The 16,695-nt window shown below is 47.3% G+C and overlaps 1 protein-coding gene across 2 annotated transcripts in view; it reads left to right on the top strand.

Annotated features, from left to right (window-relative positions):
• The first annotated feature begins 1,231 nt into the window (after window positions 1-1,231).
• SPATA2 (spermatogenesis associated 2) overlaps window positions 1,232-16,695 on the top strand; it is a 35,461-nt gene continuing 19,997 nt past the window's right edge. The window contains exon 1 of one of the 2 annotated variants that reach the window (XM_069750872.1): window positions 1,232-1,281. The gene's annotated coding sequence lies outside the window, so the exon portion shown is untranslated. Of the gene's footprint in view, window positions 1,357-16,695 lie in introns of both variants that reach the window. The other variant, XM_069750871.1, reaches the window with a different exon arrangement.

Raw genomic sequence — 16,695 nt, forward strand, 5'->3', positions numbered from 1 at the left:
TAAACTACCGTAATTATACATCCCAGTTATTGGGGTGCACAGTAAATGTGCAGCAGCCGCCTGTGTTTTACAGCTAATGCTCCGCTATAATGACAGATATTTGCATATAGCTGTAGGGTGGGCCCCTAGAGTCCATTCTCCTGGTTGGCCCCAGACACCCCAGTCTGACCCTGTGTGTGTACTAGAGGGGGACATGTGTGACTGTGGTGTGTATAACGGAGGGGGACATGTGAGACTGTGTGTGTGTGTGCTAAAGAGGGGGACATGTGTGACTGTGTGTGTACTACAGAGGGGGACATGTGTGACTGTGTGTGTGCTACAAAGGGGACATGTGTGACTGTGTGTGTGCTACATAGAGCATGTGACTGTGTGTGCTACAGAGGGGGGCATGTGACTGTGTGTGTGCCAAAGAGGGGGACATGTGTGACTGTGTGCTACAGAGTGGGACATGTGTGACTGTTTGTGCTACAGAGGGGGACATGTGTGACTGTGTGTGTGCTACAGAGGGGGGCATGTGACTGTGTGTGCTACAGAGGACATGAGTGCCTGTGTGCTTCAGAGGGGGACATGTGTGACTGTGTGTGCTACAGAGGGGGACATGTGTGACTGTGTGTGTGCTACAGGGGGGGGCATGTGACTGTGTGTGCTACAGAGGACATGAGTGCCTGTGTACTACAGAGGGGGACATGTGTAACTGTGTGTGTACTACAGAGGGGGACATGTGTGACTGTGTGTGTACTACAGAGGGGGACATGTGTAACTGTTTGTGTACTACAGAGGGGGACATGTGTGACTGTGTGTGTGCTACATAGGACATGTGTGCCTGTGTGTGCTACAGAGGGGGACATGCGACTGTGTGTGCTACAGAGGACATGTGTGACTGTGTGTGCTACAGAGGGGGATATGTGTGAATGTGTGTCCTCCATAGGTGGACATGTGTGACCGTATGTGTACTACAAAGGAGGGCATGTGTGACTGTGTGTGCTAAAGAGGGGGACATGTGTGTGCTACAAAGGGGGACGTGTGTCACTGCGTGTGTAATACAAAGGAGGACATTAGGGTCACAAGGCTGAATTTTCCTGTCAGACAAGTCAGAAACTTCAGCTAGCAGCAAATGCACGCTTGTTATCTGGGGCACTGCAGCGCAGGCGCATTGATTACTACACAGGCTTGGGAGCGCGCCTCTCTGACGTACCCACACGCCCGCGTGCGCGAAAATAGTAGTCTACGTGCTAACGTCACATGAAGGAGGAAGTGGAGCGTTCTTCCATAATGGCGGAGGTGAGAGAGAAGCTGCGGCTCGGGATGTGACAGCGAGCGCCGCGGCCGCCTCTGCACCCGCCTCTCCCGGCCTTGGTGTGTATGACCGGGCACTGCAGGGTGTGCTGCTTTGGCTGAGTCTGGCGTTGGGGACCGACGTCCGTAGGTTCTGGGCTTATGATATCTCCTGTCAGGGGGAGGTGACAGAGGGGCAGGGGCAGCACCTCTTACCGACCCTGCACCTGCCCCTGGGGTCACTGCATGGGGATGACTATGCAGTGTGTGCTACATAAGGGGACGTGTGACAGTGTGTGTGTGCTACATAGGGGACGTGTGACAGTGTGTGTGTGCTACATAGGGGACGTGTGACAGTGTGTGTGTGCTACATAGGGGACGTGTGACAGTGTGTGCTACATAAGGGGACGTGTGACAGTGTGTGTGTGCTACATAGGGGACGTGTGACAGTGTGTGCTACATAAGGGGACGTGTGACAGAGTGTGTGTGTGCTACATAGGGGACGTGTGACTGTGTGTGTGCTACATAGGGGACGTGTGACAGTGTGTGCTACATAAGGGGACGTGTGACAGTGTGTGTGCTACATAAGGGGACGTGTGACAGTGTGTGTGTGCGCTACATAGGGGACGTGTGACAGTGTGTGTGTGCTACATAGGGGACGTGTGACAGTGTGTGCTACATAAGGGGACGTGTGACAGTGTGTGTGTGCTACATAAGGGGACGTGTGACAGAGTGTGTGTGTGCTACATAGGGGACGTGTGACTGTGTGCTACATAAGGGGACGTGTGACAGTGTGTGCTACATAGGGGACGTGTGACTGTGTGTGCTACATAAGGGGACGTGTGACAGTGTGTGTGTGCGCTACATAGGGGACGTGTGACAGTGTGTGTGTGCTACATAGGGGACGTGTTACAGTGTGTGCTACATAAGGGGACGTGTGACAGTGTGTGTGCTACATAAGGGGACGTGTGACAGTGTGTGTGTGCTACATAGGGGACGTGTGTGCTACATAAGGGGACGTGTGACAGTGTGTGTGTGCTACATAAGGGGACGTGTGACAGTGTGTGTGCTACATAGGGGACGTGTGACTGTGTGTGCTACATAAGGGGACGTGTGACAGTGTGTGTGTGCTACATAAGGGGACGTGTGACAGAGTGTGTGTGTGCTACATAGGGGACGTGTGACTGTGTGCTACATAAGGGGACGTGTGACAGTGTGTGTGCTACATAAGGGGACGTGTGATAGTGTGTGTGTGCTACATAAGGGGACGTGTGACAGTGTGTGTGCTAAAAAAGGGGACGTGTGACAGTGTGTGTGTGCGCTACATAGGGGACGTGTGACAGTGTGTGTGTGCTACATAGGGGACGTGTGACTGTGTGTGCTACATAAGGGGACGTGTGACAGTGTGTGTGCTACATAAGGGGAGGTGTGACAGTGTGTGTGTGCGCTACATAGGGGACGTGTGACAGTGTGTGTGTGCTACATAGGGGACGTGTGACAGTGTGTGCTACATAAGGGGACGTGTGACAGTGTGTGTGCTACATAAGGGGACGTGTGACAGTGTGTGTGTGCGCTACATAGGGGACGTGTGACAGTGTGTGTGTGCTACATAGGGGACGTGTGACAGTGTGTGCTACATAAGGGGACGTGTGACAGTGTGTGTGCTACATAAGGGGACGTGTGACAGTGTGTGTGTGCTACATAGGGGACGTGTGTGCTACATAAGGGGACGTGTGACAGTGTGTGTGTGCTACATAAGGGGACGTGTGACAGTGTGTGTGCTACATAGGGGACGTGTGACTGTGTGTGCTACATAAGGGGACGTGTGACAGTGTGTGTGTGCTACATAAGGGGACGTGTGACAGTGTGTGTGTGCTACATAGGGGACGTGTGACTGTGTGCTACATAAGGGGACGTGTGATAGTGTGTGTGTGCTACATAGGGGACGTGTGACTGTGTGTGCTACATAAGGGGACGTGTGACAGTGTGTGTGCTACATAAGGGGACGTGTGACAGTGTGTGTGTGCGCTACATAGGGGACGTGTGACAGTGTGTGTGTGCTACATAGGGGACATGTGACTGTGTGTGCTACATAAGGGGACGTGTGACAGTGTGTGTGCTACATAAGGGGACGTGTGATAGTGTGTGTGTGCTACATAGGGGACGTGTGACTGTGTGTGTGTGCTACATAAGGGGACGTGTGACTGTGTGTGCTACATAAGGGGACGTGTGACAGTGTGTGTGCTACATAAGGGGACGTGTGACTGTGTGTGCTACATAAGGGGACGTGTGATTGTGTGTGTGTGTGCTACATAAGGGGACGTGTGACTGTGCTACATAAGGGGACGTGTGACAGTGTGTGTGCGCTACATAGGGGACGTGTGACTGTGTGTGCTACATAAGGGGACGTGTGACAGTGTGTGTGCGCTACATAGGGGACGTGTGACTGTGTGTGCTACATAAGGGGACGTGTGATAGTGTGTGTGTGCTAGATAGGGGACGTGTGACAGTGTGTGTGCTACATAGGGGACGTGTGACTGTGTGTGCTACATAGGGGACGTGTGACTGTGTGTGCTACATAAGGGGACGTGTGATTGTGCGTGTGCTACATAAGGGGACGTGTGATTGTGTGTGTGCTACATAAGGGGACGTGTGATATTGTGTGTGTGCTACATAGGGGACGTGTGATAGTGTGTGCTACATAAGGGGACGTGTGATAGTGTGTGTGCGCTACATAGGGGACGTGTGACTGTGTGTGCTACATAAGGGGACGTGTGATAGTGTGTGTGTGCTAGATAGGGGACGTGTGACAGTGTGTGTGCTACATAGGGGACGTGTGACAGTGTGTGTGCTACATAAGGGGACGTGTGACTGTGCGCTACATAGGGGACGTGTGACTGTGTGATACATGGGGGGACGTGTGACTGTGTGATACATGGGGGGACGTGTGACAGTGTGTGCTACATAGGGGGACATGTGACTGTGCTACATAGGGGGACGTGTGACAATGTTTGTGCTAAATAAGGGGACGTGTGACAGTGTGTGTGCTACATAGGGGGACGTGTGACAGTGTGTGTGCTACATAGGGGGACGTGTGACAGTGTGTGTGCTACATAGGGGGACGTGTGACAGTGTGTGTGCTACATAGGGGGACGTGTGACAGTGTGTGTGCTACATAGGGGGACGTGTGACAATGTGTGTGCTAAATAAAGGGACGTGTGACAGTGTGTGTGCTACATAGGGGGACGTGTGACAGTGTGTGTGCTACATAGGGGGACGTGTGACAGTGTGTGTGTGCGCTACATAGGGGAATGTGTGATTGTTTGCTACGGGGAGAATATGAATACGCGTGTGACTGCGCGCTTCATGGGGTTGCGTGTCGTGACTGTGCTGCGGGGTGGTAGACACGTGTTACTGTGTGCTATGGGTGGGGAGGTGCCATGTGGCCTACCGGTGGTGGTAAGGGACGTGTGTTTGTGGTCACGTTGCCCTGGTGTATATGTAATCTTATGTACTGGACATACAGATTATTATACTGCAGTGCTGTGTATAGTCTCAGCCGTGATATGTATGTAATGATGTATAATATACATACAGGCAATCTATCTATATAATTGTCTAAGGGGCACTTCCGTCTGTCTGTCCCGGATATTCATTGGTCGAGGCCAGCCAGTGGGCGTAGACAAAAGGGTAGGGGAGGCCAGGAAGTATGCAGAGCGAGTCCCCTCCCACTCCGTACAGGCCCGGCCAGAAGCACTGTAAAGGGGGCGGAGTCGGCCGGGACCATGGGCGCTGTTGGGCCTACCTCCCCCAAAACCCGGGGACTAAATTTGCGGCCGCGGTCAGTGATGACGGCCGTGGTTATTCATGACGGCTGCGACTGCAGGAAACAGCGCAGCACATGCGGCGGTGACAGCTGCGGACGGAAGGTGAGTATATACTGTCTGTGCAATATACTACGTGGCTCTGTGCTGTATACTACGTGGCTCTGTGCTGTATACTACGTGGCTCTGTGCTGTATACTACGTGGCTCTGTGCTGTATACTACGTGGCTCTGTGCTGTATACTACGTGGCTCTGTGCTGTATACTACGTGGCTCTGTGCTGTATACTACGTGGCTCTGTGCTGTATACTACGTGGCTCTGTGCTGTATACTACGTGGCTCTGTGCTGTATACTACGTGGCTCTGTGCTGTATACTACGTGGCTCTGTGCTGTATACTACGTGGCTCTGTGCTGTATACTACGTGGCGCTGTGCTGTATACTACGTGGCGCTGTGCTGTATACTACGTGGCGCTGTGCTGTATACTACGTGGCGCTGTGCTGTATACTACGTGGCGCTGTGCTGTATACTACGTGGCGCTGTGCTGTATACTACGTGGCGCTGTGCTGTATACTACGTGGCGCTGTGCTGTATACTACGTGGCGCTGTGCTGTATACTACGTGGCGCTGTGCTGTATACTACGTGGCGCTGTGCTGTATACTACGTGGCGCTGTGCTGTATACTACGTGGCGCTGTGCTGTATACTACGTGGCTCTGTGCTGTATACTACGTGGCTCTGTGCTGTATACTACGTGGCTCTGGGCTGTATACTACGTGGCTCTGGGCTGTATACTACGTGGCTCTGGGCTGTATACTACGTGGCTCTGGGCTGTATACTACGTGGCTCTGGGCTGTATACTACGTGGCTCTGGGCTGTATACTACGTGGCTCTGGGCTGTATACTACGTGGCTCTGGGCTGTATACTACGTGGACATGCATATTCTAGAATACCCAATGCGTTTGAATCTGGCCACCATCTAGTTATACTATAAAACTGTACATTGTATACTATAGACTCAGCCCTGGAATATGGTAACGTTATATAATGGACATGTGAAGAATTATACACTTTAGACTCATTGCTGGTATTTTAGTAAAACCGCTCTGGCAAAAATTGAGACCACTTAAAAATGTTCAGTTTGTCTGATTTTTTTCTTTATAGATATATTTTTGAGTAAAATGTAAAATTGTTCTTTTTATTCTATGAACTTCTGACAACATGTCTCCGAATTTAAAGGCAATGAATTTTGTATTTTTTCCTCAAAACGAAAAATTGTAAAAAAAAAAAAAAAAAATAATGCTTTCAGACCTCAAATAATACAAAGAAAACAAGTTCATAATCATTTAGAAACAGCAATACTAATGTTTTCACTCAGGAAGAGTTCAGAAATCAATATTTTGTGGAATAACCATGATATTTAATCACAGCTTTCATGTGTCTTGGCATGCTTTCCACCAGTCTTTCACACTGCTTCTGGTGCAAACATTTAAGCAGTTCTTCTTTGTTTGATGGCTTGTGACTATCCGTCATCCTCTTTAATACATTCCAGAGGTTTTCAGTGGGGTTCAGGTCTGGAGATTGGCCTGCCCATGACAGGAATTTGATGTGGTGGTTTCTTAATTTTTGCCAGAGCTGTATATAATGCAAAAAAGATTATTCTACAGTACAGTGTATACCCTTTATTATACCCTACCGTTCAAAAGTTTAGGGTCACTTAGAAATGTCATTATTAAGAGCACATTTTTTCCAATGAAGCTATCATTAAATGATTCAGAAATACACTCTATACATTGTTAATGTGGCAAACGACTATTCTAGATGCAAACGTCTGGTTTGTAATGAAATATCTTCATAGGTGTATAGAGGCCCATTTCCAACAGCTATCACTCCAGTGTTCTTATGGTATTTTGTGTTTGCTAACTGTGTAAGAAGGCTAATGGATGGTTAGAATACTCTTGAAAACCCTTGTGCAAGTATGTTGGCACAGCTGAAAAGTTTGGCTGATTAGAGAACCTATAAACCTGACGTTCCTTTGAGCTAGTTGAGAATCTGGAGCATTACATTTGTTGGTTCCATTAAACTCTCAGAATGACCAGGAAAAATAACTTTCATGTGAAACTCGACAGTCTATTCTTGTTCTTAGAAATGAAGGCTATTCCAAATTGCCAAGAAACTGAAGATTCCTACAACGGTGTGTACTACTCCCTTCAGAGGAGAGCACAAACAGGCTGTAACCAGAGTAGAAAGAGAAGTGGGAGGCCCCACTGCACAACTGAGCAGCAAGACAAGTACATTAGAGTCTGTAGTTTGAGAAATCGACGCCTCACAGGTCCTCAACTGGCAGCTTCATTAAATAGTACACGCAAAACGCCAGTGGCAACGTCTACAGTGACGAGGCGACTCCAGGATGCTGGCCTTCGGGGCAGAGTGGCAAAGAAAAAGCCATATCTGAGACTGGCTAATAAAAGGAAAAGATTAATATGGACAAAAGAACACAGACATTGGACAGAGGAAGATTGAAAAAAAGTGTTATGGACAGACGAATCCAAGTTTGAGGTGTTTGGATCACACATAACATGTGTGAGATACAGAACATCTGACAAGATACTGGAAGAGTGCCTGATGCCATCTGTCAAGCATGGTGGAGGTAATGTGATGGTATGGGGGTGCTTTGGTGATAGTAAAGTTGGAGATTTGCACAAGGTAAAAGCGATTTTGACTAAGGAAGGCTAAGGCTACTTCACACTTTCGTCTTTTCAGATCCGTCACAATCCGTCGATTATTTTTATTTTTTTTTTGAGAATGCAGGATCATTTTCCCATAGACTTGTATTAGCGATGGATTGTGACGAATGGCCATCCGTTTCATCCGTCGTGCAGAGAAAACGTTCATTGTAACGTTTTTTGTGCACGTCGGAAAATCGGTCAGCGACGCATCCTGCGCTGCCCGTCGTCGGCTCCAATGGATGCCTATGGGCGCAGGATCCGTCGCTGACCATCAAACGCAGGAATCCAGTGATGTAAGGATTTTCAAATCAGGGAAAGTCTCTCTCCCTCTCCCTCTGCCTCTCCCTCTCCCTCTCCCGATCCCGACTCTGCAAGACAAATGTCCTTCCTTCCATTGGACCATCGTCTAACCCTACTATCGAAGGTCAAGACGTTCAGAGATACCAGATCCCCCTACAATCAGAGAAGGCATGTCACTCCTAGGATCCATGACAACCTGCATCCAATCGGTACCATGGGCCCAAGCCCATTCCAGAATTCTTCAGGCACATATCCTGCAGAATTGGAACGGTCATCCCAGTTCTTTGAACAAGAGGTTGTGTCAAGGCCTCCCTGGCATGGTGGGTAACCCCAAAAAACTTACAAAAAGGAGTCAATTGACTCAAGTTACAACAGATGCCAGCAAAAGAGGCTGGGGGACTATGATAAATCATACCCCTTTCCAAGGTCTCTGGGACCAGACAACAAGCAGGAAATCATCCAACTACAGAGAACTAAAGGCTGTAGAGGAAGCTCTGCTAGTAGGGGGTCATCTTATCAAGGGACATCACGTTCGAGTATATTCGGACAATATGACTGCGGTGTCTCACATCAGACATCAGGGCAGTTCAAAAAACAACAACCTAAAGAACATATCTACCCGGTTATGTTCCTGGGCAGAAAAACATCTACTATCCCTGACGGCAGTTCACCTGAAAGGCTCATCCAACACCCAAGCAGACTATCTGAGTCGCCAGGACATACAACCGGTGGAATGGTGTTTGAGCAACCGAAATTTCGAAATGCTTGTGAACAAATGGGGTCTTCCAGAAATCGACCTCTTTGCATCCCACCAAAACGCGAAAGTCGAAGCCTTCTTCTCCCTAGACCCCAGGGACGGCTCCAGAGGGGTGGATGCCCTGGTCCAGAGATGGAATTTTCAGCTGGCTTACGCGTTTCCACCAATTGCGATATTGGCAAAAGTCTTGCAGAAAGTTCAGGAAGAACGAACACCAACTATATTGGTAGCCCCATTGTGGCCAAAGCGGAGCTGGTACAACCTGATAGTGGATTTACAGGTGGATGGCCCGATCCAGTTTCCGATGGAAGAAGACCTTCTTTCACAAGGACCAATCCATCTCCTAGATGTCCACAAATGGAATCTGGTGGCATGGCTACTGAGGCCCAAGTGTTGAGAGCCAAAGGACTATCAGAACCAGTAGTCTCCACACTTCAAAAATCAAGGAAACCAGTAACCATTGCTATATACAATAAAGTCTGGAAGAAATTCTCATCATTTTGTCTTCCTGAAATACCACAAATTCCAGACTTTCTGCAAAAAGGCTTAGAAATAGGCCTCAGGCCTAGCACCCTAAAAGTCCAGGTTTCTGCCCTCAGTTCAATACTTGACCAGGATCTGGCAAATCATCACTGGATTAAGAGGTTCATGATATCAGCTTCTAGGATGAACCCTAAAAAACAGATAACAGTACCATTATGGGGCCTTAATCTGGTATTACAAGGGCTTACAGGTCCACCCTTCGAACCATTATCCTCCTGTTCTCAGAAAAATCTTATTTATAAAACAATTTTTCTAGTGGCCATTACCTCAGCAAGGAGGGTAGGAGAGCTACAGGCCCTCTCAATGACAGAACCATATTTGTCAATTAGAGATGACTCTATAATACTGCGCCTCGATCCTTCTTTTCTTCCAAAAGTTGTATCCGAATTCCACCGCTCCCAGGAAATTGTTCTACCTTCTTTTTGCCAAAATCCAACAAATCCAAAAGAAGAGAGATTTCATACTCTGGACGTCAGACGCATTGTATTGTTTTACCTGGAGCAGACCAGCTCTTAGGGTACCGTCACACTATACGATTTACCAACGATCACGACCAGCGATACGACCTGGCCGTGATCGTTGGTAAGTCGTAGTGTGGTCGCTGGAGAGCTGTCACACAGACAGCTCTTCAGCGACCAACGATGCCGAGGTCCCCGGGTAACCAGGGTAAACATCGGGTTACTAAGCGCAGGACCGCGCTTAGTAACCCGATGTTTACCCTGGTTACCAGCGTAAAAAAACAAACACTACATACTTACATTCCGGTGTCTGTCCCTTGCCGTCTGCTTCCCGCACACACTGACTGCCGGCCGTAAAGTGAAAGCACAGCACAGCGGTGACGTCACCGCTGTGCTCTGCTTTCACTTTACGGCCGGCAGTCAGTGAGTGCGGGAAGCAGACGGCAAGGGACCTGACGGACACCGGAATGTAAGTATGTAGTGTTTGTTTTTTTTTACGCTGGTAACCAGGGTAAACATCGGGTTACTAAGCGCGGCCCTGCGCTTAGTAACCCGATGTTTACCCTGGTTACAAGCGAACGCATCGCTAGATCGGTGTCACACACACCGATCCAGCGATGACAGCGGGAGATCCAGCGACAAAAGAATGTTCCAAACGATCTGCTATGACGTACGATTCTCAGCAGGATCCCTGATCGCTGCTGCGTGTCAGACACAGCGATATAGTATGGATATTGCTGGAACGTCACAAATCGTACCGTCGTAGCGACAAAAGTGCCACTGTGTGACGGTACCCTTACAGAATTGATCAAAATCTTTGTCCATCCCTCAGGACAAAATAAAAGGGAAGAAGGTAGCGAAAAGTACTATTGCCAACTGGATCAAGAAAGCGATAGAAGAAGCATACCTTGCTCAAGACAAAACTCCTCCAGTAGGAATCAAGGCTCATTCGACTAGATCAACCTCAGTCTCCTGGGCAGAAAGAGCAGGTGCATCAGCAGAACAAATCTGCAGGGCAGCTACATGGTCTTCGTTACATACCTTCTCCAGACATTACAGATTGGACATAATGCCCAACAAGGATTTAGCCTTCGGCCGGAAAGTACTCCAGGCCGTTGTCCCTCCCTAGCGCCAAATTAGTTGGTATTTCTCCGTATGCCATCGTGGAAGGTGACTAGAGAAAATAGAATTATTCTTACCGTCAATTCGGTTTCTAGGAACCTTCCACGACGGCGCTAGTTCCCTCCCTATACTCCTGGATTTAAATCTGGGATTCAAGGTAAACCGGTGCTATGGTTTTCAGTTATAAGTCACTGGTGAGGGGGAGGTGGGAGGGCCTTTTAACCTCTCAGTATTTCCTGTTCCTCATTAGGGCAAAGAGGCAACCTCCGTATGCCATCGTGGAAGGTTCCTAGAAACCGAATTAACGGTAAGAATAATTCTATTTTTTTTCAAACCTTGTCAATATCTGGACTAGATTATCAATTCATTTGGCAACTCATTTGATTAATAAGTATGAGTTTTCATGTAAAAACACAAAATTGACTGGGTGACCTGAACTTTTGAACGATAGTGTATGTATTTACTCTACATATACATCTTACACACATGGATTAGACCATTGAGCTGTACACTTACAGTACAGACCAAAAGTCTGGACATTGTCTTATATTCTAGGTTCTTCAAAGTAGCCACCTTTTGCTTTGATGACTGCTTTGCACACTATTGGCATTCTCTTGATGAGCTTCAAGAGGTAGTCACCGGGAATGGTCTTCCAACAATCTTGAAGGAGTTCCCAGAGATGCTTATCACTTGTTGGCCCTTTTGCCTTCACTCTGCGGTCCAGCTCGCCCCAAACCATCTCGATTGGGTTCAGGTCTGGTGACTGTGGAGGCCAAGTCATCTGGCGTAGCACCCCATCACTCTCCTTCTTGGTCAAATAGCCCTGACACAGCCTGGAGGTGTGTTTGGGGTCATTGTCCTGATGAAAAATAAATGATGGTCCAGCTAAACGCAAACCGGATGGAATAGCATGCCGCTGCTGTTGTAACCATGCTGGTTCAGTATGCCTTCAATTTTGAATAAATCCCCAACAGTGTCACCAGCAAAGCATCCCACACCATCACACCTCCACCTCCATGCTTCACGGTGTGATCCAGGCATGTAGAGTCCATCCGTTCACCTTTCTGCGATGCACAAAGCCACGGTGGTTGGAACCAAAGATCTCAAATTTGAACTCCTCAGACCAAAGCACAGATTTCCACTGGTCTAATGTCCATTCCTTGTGTTCTTTAGCCCAAACAAGCTCTTCTGCTTGTTGCCTGTCCTTAGCAGTGGTTTCCTAGAAGCTATTTTACCATGAAGGCCTGCTGCATAAAGTCTCCTCTTAACAGTTGTTGTAGAGATGTGTCTGCTGCTAGAACTCTGTGTGGCATTGACCTGCTCTCTAATCTGAGCTGCTGTTAACCTGCGATTTCTGAGTCTGGTGACTCGGATAAACTTATCCTCAGAAGCAGAGGTGATTCTTGGTCTTCCTTTCCAGGGGCGGTCCTCATGTGAGCCAGTTTCTTTGTAGCGCTTGATGGTTTGTGCCACTGCACTTGGGGACACTTTCAAAGTTTTCCCAATTTTTCGGACTGACTGACCTTCATTTCTTAAAGTAATGATGGCCACTTGTTTTTCTTTACTTAGCTGCTTTTTTCTTGCCATAATACAAATTCTAACAGTCTATTCAGTAGGACTATCAGCTGTGTATCCACCAGACTTCTGCACAACACAACTGATGGTCCCAACACCATTTATAAGGCAAGAAATCCCACTTATTAAACCTGACAGGGCACAGCTGTGAAGTGAAAACCATTTCCGGTGACTACCTCTTAGGCCATGTTCACACCATCCTTTTTTTAATGCGGAACCGCCGCGATTTTCCCGCTGCGGGTCCGCAGCTGTTTTTCATGCAGGGTACATTACAATGTACCCTATGGAAAACAGGAGCTGCTGTGCCCACATTGCGGAAAATCCAAAAAAAAGCCGCGCTGAATAGATGCGGTAAAAAAGAAGTACCATGTCACTTCTTTTTGCGGAACTGCAGCGGTTCTGCACCCATTGACCTCCATTGTGAGGTCAAACCCGCAGTAAAACCCGCAGACGAAAAAAATATCTGCGGGTTTTCTGCGGTTTGTGGTGCAGAACCGCTGCAGTGTGGCTGCCCCCCCGTGCTCCAATCCCACCCCCCCATGCTCTGATGCCACCCCCCCGTGCTCCGACGCCCCCCCGTGCCCTAATCTCCCCGCCCCCCCCCCCTTATACTTGCCGGGCCTCCCGGTGTCCGGCCGGCCGTCTTCTCCCTGGGCGCCGCCATCTTCCAAAATGGCGGGCGCATGCGCAGTGCGCCTGCCGAATCTGCCGGCCGGCAGATTCGTTCCAGGCACATTTTGATCACTGTGATAACCTCACAGTGATCAAAATAAAAAAAAGGTAAATGCCTCCCCCCCCTTTATCACCCCCATAGGTAGTAACAATAATAAAATAAAAATAATTTATTTATTTTTCCCCCCCCCCCGCAACAGTTAGAACTAGGGTTAGGAGTAGGGTTAGGGTATTTTCAGCCATTTTAACCCTAAAAAAACTTCCTAGAAAACACACAGAAACTGCACTAAAAACCGCATAAAAAAACACATAAAAAAACGCACCAAAAAACGCACCTGCGTTTTCTGCCAAGAGCTGCGGTTTTTAGTGCAGAAAAAACAGCAGGGAAATCAGGAACGTGTGAACATGGCCTTAAAGCTCATCAAGAGAATGCCAAGAGTGTGCAAAGCAAAAGGTGGCTACTTTGAAGAACCTAGAATATGAGACATTTTTTCAGTTGTTTCACACTTTTTTGTTAAGTATATAATTCCACATGTGTAAATTCATAGTTTTTTGATGTCTTCAGTGTGAATGTACAATTTTCATAGTCATGAAAATACGGAAAAATCTTTAAATGAGGTGTCCAAACTTTTGGTCTGTACTGTATGTATTAGACATGCTTATTATACTATAATACAATACATTTTATATTAGAACACTAGTATATAGGTAATTTATAATGGTCATATGGATTATATTACATTTTTATGCATTACATCCTATAGCCAGCTTTGGTGTATAGCAGGTGATATATAGATTATCCTGCCTGTGTACCCTATAGTCTGTAACCTTTTATATGGGTAATGTTGTTAATATTGACAATAAGTTTGTTTGATCTTGATTGAATATCAGTAGTATATAGAGAGCAACATATTATTGTTTGATTTAAGATAACAGTGGCGTTCACCACCAGCGTTTCATCAGTGATTGATCATTCCAACATGGTACAGGGTTACGGTGTAGAGATGGAAGGCATGTACGATGTGGGGAATGATAAATTACCAATGAAATGCCGGTGGTGAGCGCTGCTGTTACTCGCCTTATACTGAAGATCTGCTGCTCTCTGATTCTCTTAAGTTGAGCACCAGTGTCTTGTAGAATAAACTTGGCACACAAGAAATTGCTCAGGTGAAAATTTAATGTAATCCATGTGTTATAGTAAAAGATATACATACAAATGTTTTGGTCAATCAGACCTTCCTCAGTGTACCGACTGCAAAGTGGAAAATTGTAATTACCAAGAAGTTGGTCCTAAAATGATGTAATGGTACTTCAAAATAATTAGTACAACAAAATGTCCAGCTGTGATTAGATAGTGGGCAAACTGAAGAGAACCATTGAATTCTAATAAATTATTAACTTTTATTAGTAATGGTTAAAAAAACCGGTACAGACCAAATTTCCAAAAAATACCCAGCAGAGGGCACCAAGATACCAACCCAGGCCAACAAAAATAAATTACCATATACTCGAGTATAAGCCACAAAAAAACTGGGAAAACTTAATGACTCCAGTATAAGCCTAGGGTGTTAAATGCAGCAGCCAGCGGTAAATGTCAAAAACAAAAAGATACCAGTAAAAGTAAGATAATTGGGACATCAGTAGGTTAAGTGTTTTTTTAATATCCATTTTGAATCAGTTGCCCCATATAATGCTCCTTACAGTTCATGATGGGCCCCATAAGATGCTCCATATTAAAATATGCCCCATATAATGCTGCACAAATGCTGATTATGGCCCCATAAGATGCTCCATAGACTATTATGCACCATATAATGCTACACAAATGCTGATTTTGTCCCCGTAAGATGCTCCATAAACACATTTGCGCTGTATAATGCTCCACAAATGTTGCTTATGACCCCATAAGATGCTCCATAGATTATTATGCACCATATAATGCTGCACAAATGCTGATTATGGCCCCATAAGATGATCCATAGACTATTATGCACCATATAATGCTGGACAAATGCTGATTTTGGCCCCATAAGATGCTCCATAAACACATGTGCCCCGTATAATGCTCCACAAATGTTGATTATGGCCCCATAAGATGCTCCATAGAGATATTTGCCCCATATAATGCTGCACAAATGCGGATTAAGGCCCCACAGAGATATTTGCCCCCATATAATGCTGCACAAATGCTGATTATGGCCCCATAATATGCTCCATAGACTATTATGCCCCATATGCTGTTGCTGCGATTAAAAAAAAATAAATAAAAAATGACATACTCGCCTCTCGTCGCTCAGGCCCCCGACACTTGCTATAGTCACCTTTCCTGTTACACCGCCGGGCACAGTCTTCTGTGTCGTCTGCACTGACGCTCAGGCACAGGGCGCGCACTAACCACGTCATCGCGCCCTCTGACCTGATCGTCACAGGCAGATGACGCGGAAGACTGCGCCCGGCGGTGGAACAAGGAGAGGTGAGTATCTCCCTGCTCCCTCTCCCCATTAGACTCACCTGCTCCCGGTGCGGTCCCTGGCAGCTTCTCTGATGGACTCTCCGGACGCGGCAGCTCTTCCAGCTTCGAGTGGTCACTGGTACTGCTCATTACAGTAATGAATATGCGGCTCCACCCCTATGGGAGTGGAGTCGCGTCCATATTCATTACTGTAATGAGCGGTACCATGTGACCGCTCAAATCTGGAAGAGCTGCCGGCGCCTGGAGACCATCGGAGATGCAGGGACCTCGCCAGGAGCAGGTGAGTATGTGACAGCCGCCAATCCCCCTAGGGACAATGACTCAAGTGTAAGCCGAGAGGGGAACTTTCAGCCCAAAAAAGTGGGCTGAAAATCTCGGCTTATACTAGAGTATATACAGTACTTACTAAGTAAAAAATTGACATTATATAGATGGTTACTTATCTCTATAAAATATCTACTATATAATTGTCTATGGGTCACTTCCGTCTGTCTTTCTTTGTGTCACGGATATTCATTGGTCGCGGCCTCTTTCTGTTATGGAAATACAAGTCGCTGATTGGTCGTGGCAAAACGCCAACGACCATTGGCCCGACCAATCAGCGATGGGCACAGTCCGGCGGCAACATGGCCGCTCCTTCCTCACCACAGTTAGTGCCCGCTCCGTACTCCCCTCCAGTCAGCGCTCACACAGGGTTAATGGCAGCGCTAATGGACCGCGTTATGCCGCGGTGTAACGCACTCCATTAACGCTGCTATTAACCCTGTGTGACCAACTTTTTTTTACTATTGATGCTGCCTATGCGGCATCAATAGTAAAAAGATCTAATGTTAAAAATAATAAAAAATCATCATATACTCACCTTCCGGCGCTATTCCCGCTCCTCGCGACGCTCCGGTAACCGGTCCATGCATTGCGATCTCGCGAGATGATGACGACGTAGTGGTCTCGCGAGACCGCTACGTCAT

The sequence above is a fragment of the Ranitomeya imitator genome, chromosome 2, assembly GCF_032444005.1.
Source record: "Ranitomeya imitator isolate aRanImi1 chromosome 2, aRanImi1.pri, whole genome shotgun sequence".
NCBI lineage: Eukaryota > Metazoa > Chordata > Amphibia > Anura > Dendrobatidae > Ranitomeya > Ranitomeya imitator.